Source organism: Eurosta solidaginis, chromosome X (assembly GCF_040869045.1).
Source record: "Eurosta solidaginis isolate ZX-2024a chromosome X, ASM4086904v1, whole genome shotgun sequence".
Taxonomy (NCBI): domain Eukaryota; kingdom Metazoa; phylum Arthropoda; class Insecta; order Diptera; family Tephritidae; genus Eurosta; species Eurosta solidaginis.
The window spans coordinates 96,193,916-96,199,915 of NC_090324.1; the positions used below are offsets into that span (position 1 = coordinate 96,193,916).

Consider the following 6,000-nt stretch of genomic DNA (forward strand, 5'->3'; position numbering starts at 1 on the left):
GAATTGCGTTTCTGTATGAGGAGGAAGAAACTTCAGACGTGGGAATGTAACAAACACGTATAACTAATTGCGTTTTCTTTTCTGGAAAAAGTTTGACGCTTTTTGTACGCCGCACAAGGGTTGTAAATATATTTTGTTCTATTCTAGAAAGCAGGTAACGCCATAACGAGGTATTTCATTCTTTTGTAAATACTGTTGCCTGCTTCCAACGCAAAAGCGTTACACTTTTACCCTGCATAAAATGGCGTTGCAACTCTGCTAAACCAGCTGATCGTGACAATTTATTTTAGTAACTTCATAAATATTTAGCGATGAAAATTCAAATGAAGGAAATAATTGCTAATTAATTTTTATTATCTTTGACAGCGCGTTTGTGAAAATCAGATGGTATACGGGGTAGCCATTTATGTTCTTTGCATCACTATAAATGTTGAAAATTTCCTGGGGTAGGAGTAACTCTATTAAGGTTTTACCATTTACTTAGGCAACAATTTATTTCAGAAAAGAAAACGCTATAAGACAAGATGCACATAAGGGGTAGCGTCGCACTATAGAAAAAAGGCCTGTTCTGATTAAAAATCAATAACTTTTTTATTTCTGAATATTATGTTCTAAAATTTTGCGCAAATATAGAATGGGGTATATGGCTTCAAATGGAATGTAATTAATTATGATTTAATTTAAAACCATACCTTAAAAAATAAAAGAAATTCAAAATAATCAAAAGTATCCAATATTTATTTTTTAACAATGAATATTATTATTTTAATGCCTATAAAACAAATATCAAATAGTACATCAAAATACAAATCAATTTAAATAATAAAAGCATAAAAAAATGGTGATTGAAATTGAACACAGATTAATTAATTAATTGTAATATTTACTATTGTTATTGTACATATGTGTTTATTATGTTATTTATACTTGATGAACTTCGGGATCTAAAATTAATTCGTTCACTTTCAAAAGATTTATGGCGTCTTCATCAAGTTCCTTGACGTTTTTAGTATACAGTTTTCTAATGCTGTTTATGTAAGGATCTGAAGTGTAAAGAAGAGTCTGAAATACGTCCTCGTTTGTAGCGAATCTTGAGCATTTTCTAGCATGATGTAGAAATTTTTTATAATCCTTATTACGGGATTATTGTGATTCCCCTCAGATCAGCTTGCATTGTGAAAAAATCTTCTGGCAGTATTACTGTCATTAGTATTACCACTTACTTGTCTTGGTTTCTCGATGATCGTTTCTTTTCTCCGCTTGTGGCTGACCATGTTTGGGAATTGTAATGGAATTTGTGATTGCAATGTGATATTTGTGCTCGTTGGCCTCTTAATTGGAAGCCAAGATGTAGGTAAGGTACCGTGGCTATGTACCGATGTGACATAGAACTACGTGAGGTGACAATGTGAAATCACAGGAGCATTTAGGTTAATGTAGGTGAATGCAATCTAGTGTCAAAAGACGGAACTAAACTCCTAGCATTCTCGACTACAAAAGGTTGAAGTAGTCTCGGCGGATGGAGCTCCCTCGTACCTTAGTTCTCATCAAAAAAAAATCTATTTAAGAATACTTGAAACTTCACCTTACGAGTGTGCATTAGGGCGCAAGGTCTATGGTGACATTCGACTCTTGCGTTGTTCACCCTACCCTACCACGATCTTCAATCTAAAATAGTATTGGAAGATACTCATGTAAATTTTTCTCACCTTTTTATGTTGCTATGCCTACCATGAATTAGAAGAAAAACTTAACACATCATTGTTTCCTTTTTTAAAACTTTATAAATTCATATTGTAACGAATTTACAGTGTTCTGCCGGGGTGCGTCTAATCCTGGAGGTAGGTGGGCGCACCGGGTTCGATCTCAGTGGGAATATGGCGTGTGGAATAAAGAAATAAATAAATAGACGAGAAGTTCTCGTGATAATAATAATGTTTTATTGGGTGGACGTAAGTTAACTTGGTGACAATATTACCTGAAAGTATTTTTGGAAAACGGCAGAGATCGCTGGCGGCAGATGCGTATTGTACGGCTGTTGAAATCCAAGAAGCCGGTTGCATAGAAAGCTACAACCGTTGACCCGCAAAATCCTCCGTTTTGGAGGGGAAAGGCACACACACATCAACCCCGACATGCATATGCATGAGTGCTGACAAAAAGCACACATACACGTGCATGTACATGTGGCGGTGATGGTCTAGGTTGTTATAAATTAAGTCGTGTATCGAGTATCGATTTGCGGAGTTGCATTGGGGGGATCGCAGTCAGATGCGGAAAAGTTAGGCATCCTGCCTAAACATGCCGGCCCCTCTTGCGATACGCAACATCGTTTTTACCCCCACCGATCTCCGACCACTGAACAGCAACGAGAAAAAATGTTTGCATTAAAACTAAACTTAAACTAAATCGCGTATTTCGCCAGCGTCGCGGGTGGCCGGGAGTCCTGCCCGACTTGCGCAGCATTCCACCTAAGCTAGGATGAAAATAAACATTAGAAGTGGAGGAAAGTGAATATTTCTTGCCTTTGATTATACATAATTCTTAGATATATATAGAATCCATAAAGTGATATGACGTAGAAGGTCAATAGTGCTGGACGAAGAGGCCGAGGTCTCCGTTCCAGACTGGCAAAATTTTTTTTTCTCCTTTTGTTGGACGGAGAGCCCGAGGTCTCCGTTCCCGGATCGCATCATTTTTGTTTGGTTGGACGAAGAGGCCGAAGTCTCCGTTCCAGACTCGCATTTTTTGTTTAGGTTTTTCTGGGCTGTACGAAGAGGCCGAGGTCTCCGTTCCAGCGTCTAATGTATCGTGTCGCTCTCGGGGCGATCATTTGAGGTGCCAGGGCGAGTGACCGTGAGGTTGGTTGGGTGAAGCGGAGGTGTTTTATTACAAAACGTATGTTAAAATAGATGTAGCGAGTTTAAAACGAAGCGTAGAGGCCAACGAAAGTATGGATTTAATTTTGTGCGACAGCTTACGACGAATAGCGAAAATAGTAATTAAATTCGGAAGTGTACCAACTGCCGGTGCTTACATGCAGATTGGCGATGCGTTCTCCACGACGCGTTCTATCTGCACGTACCATTCTGAGATTGCATGCAACCCTGTCGTGTATTTATTGGTTAGCTGACAGCTGGTATGGTGAGTTTGTGGCGTGCGAATATATATACCTATATGTATTTGCTTGCCCTTGAAAAACTAGGTCACTGGGGCAGTAGCACACTAAGCCAGTAGAAACAGGTGACTTTTTCCAATTTCGGGATTTTGCCGTGTCGGGATTCTTTAATTTCGGGACTCGGATTGTTTTTGTACCGAGCCTTTATAATGACTGTTTTTGATGTTTGTTGTTGAAAAGGCGAACGAAACGTGGAACGACGTAAGTATAAGAAAATTATAACGCATTTTAGTAATTTTCCTAATGGTTGTTCTCCCTTTTTTCCTTTCAGTTTGAAATGAATCCAGTGCAGTGTATTTTAGTGACCGTGGAGGCTGGAGACGAGGAGCCCATCCAGGTGGTGGCTGATGTGCAATATCCGGAGCGGCGGAGGGGGTCCTCATTTGTCACGCGCCGGAGTAGCTTGTGCGGCAGGCGGTGGCAGAGGGGTTGCGGCGCGTGAACCCCTGTATCATCCGTGCTCTGCTGGTGCCGATAATAGTAAAAATGCGCGGGAACACCATCGCCTGGTATGGCCAGTTTTACGCCAGCTATGAGGGCGTATTGTGGTTCCGGCGGCCACCCCACGGTTCACCTCCGCGTGGTTCGTTCAACTGTCGCGTGTGCAACCGAGCCCTATTGTCGTGTTTATGCCTAGTGGCCCACTTGAATGGGCATATGAGATTTTATCCCTATCGGTGCTGGGAGTGCTCAAAAAAGTACACTTCATCAGCGTCGCTCTCCCTAAACAGAAAGCGGATTCATCACCGATAGTGTCAGTGAGTTGTGGAGACAAAAATATATAAATGAATTACCTTGTTTGTGTTCTTTATTTCAGTTTGAATATTAAACAATGCATTGGACTTTAAAGAATTTATTTTATTTACTTAGGTGGGTGGGGGGGGGGGGGGGGGGGGGTTTAAGGTGTGGTGTGGACCATCGTGGTCGTCCTATATAAAAGAAAAGGAGTGCTTGGACATTGACAGAGGCGTCGAGAAACGAACCATTTGATGGTCGATTTGGTGAACATGGCAACTCTTACGTTTCTCGTTCCACTGTCAGTATGTATATGCAATGCTGTGGTGAACTTGTAAACCGGTACGTGACGTGTGAGAAAATATATGACATTTCCATTGAAAAAAAAGAACCACGCGGTAAGTATGTCGTAGGTTAAGTTTTATTTTAATTTCATTGTTGAATTTTATTTCATTCCATTAACATATTGTATTTCTTTTCTTTTCAGGTTGACACGGAAATCGACTGAATCAGGTTATTGGGTCAAGAATGGCTTTGTATCATTTTGGTAATTGCGTATCACTGGTTTATGTGCCTTATTATCTTACGTATATATATTATGGACTTTCCGAGTGTGGGGCATTTTGGGAATGCGTACAAGCCGGTGGCATTTACATTTTCACACAACTATGTAAAATGCTACTGCTAGCGACTTTCTTCGACTCTGGTCCGCTCAATGACTCTGGTGAAGGTTTCAGTTTCTTGGCGGATTTTCTTAAATGCTGCTGATCGACTTGGATTCGCTTTAATACTATCACGTATACCCGGCAAAGGGGCATAACAAATTGATCACTGCCGGCTTAGGATGGGCAGCAGCAGAAGTTCTATTATCGAGAGGCATAATGCTTGGGTGGGTGCACGTGGCACTGAATTTAGTTGGATTTATATTTTAAAAATGTTTAGAAACGAATGTTTTATTGGTTCAACACATTACAACAGCTACGTTGATGTGGCTATTCTCACGTCATGATCTTAACAAAGACACTTAAACCTTTAGTAACAATTTTATTGGCGTTTACTATTCAAAGGCGTTTGGCGTGAAGGTCTATTGACCGTACTCACAATGGCCATGGTCAACTATTGCTGTTAAGGCATTCATTGCTTCCATTATGGTTTTTATGTCACTACATATTTATACTGGATTGGCACAGCAAATGGGCATTTAGGTTAATTAAAAGTATAAACTAATTTGTCTAATTTAGTAGATTTGTATTCTGTAATCATATATTTAAAGATTATATTTTGCGTACAATGTATGTAGCGAAATGCATACACCTGTGGTGATACAAAACCAGGTATTTGGTTGAAGAATTATTGGTCGAAATTTGATGCATGTTTCAAAACGTTGATGCGCCGAAATTTGCTTGAGTTTACGGAAGGTCTTATGATACCATTAGAACGTTACTAGGCTTCATTAAAGCCATTGCAAAAAGACATTAGCCCTTTCAAGTCTTCACCGAATGCAAACACTTTCGAACTGGATGATTTTTTAGCCATTATTGAGCAATCTGACCCAAATGTAACATCATCATTAAAAGGTGATTGGAAAGGCCTGTATTGCAGATTTTTCAATTAGCCGGATTTTCGCGGTTGGTATGACTCAAGGCATCGTGAACTGCAGTTAACGTTACAGGATTTGCAGTTGCACGCACTTTCCGTTGCTAATCTTGAGCAATGGCAAGTGATGAGTAAGAAGTAGAAATTCTTGATATGATATGAAAATTAAAACAAAAATTTAATCTCGGTAGTGGTAGTGGTAAGAATAGTTCAACGCGTGAACAACTTCGTGCCCGAATAAATTGTATGAAGGATTTGCTGCCTAACGATGTGAAAAATGTGGTTAGTATTTGATTTGCGATGTATTGTACCTTTCAGTTGTAAACTACTTCCTTTTGATAAACTGTGTTTCAGTGCATTTGTAGCTGTTGGTGTTTGATAAGGATGTATGTAAAATGATTGTTTAATTTTGTAGAGAAAGGATCGCGATCACTAATTTTATATTTTATTAATATAAACCATCAGAAACAACCACCTGAACCAACAACGAA

At 39.5% G+C, this 6,000-nt stretch overlaps 1 pseudogene; it reads left to right on the forward strand.

The window, feature by feature from the left end:
* The first annotated feature begins 4,441 nt into the window (after positions 1–4,441).
* On the forward strand, positions 4,442–5,118 carry LOC137235404 (BOS complex subunit TMEM147 pseudogene; annotated as a pseudogene).
* Positions 5,119–6,000: the final 882 nt, after the last annotated feature.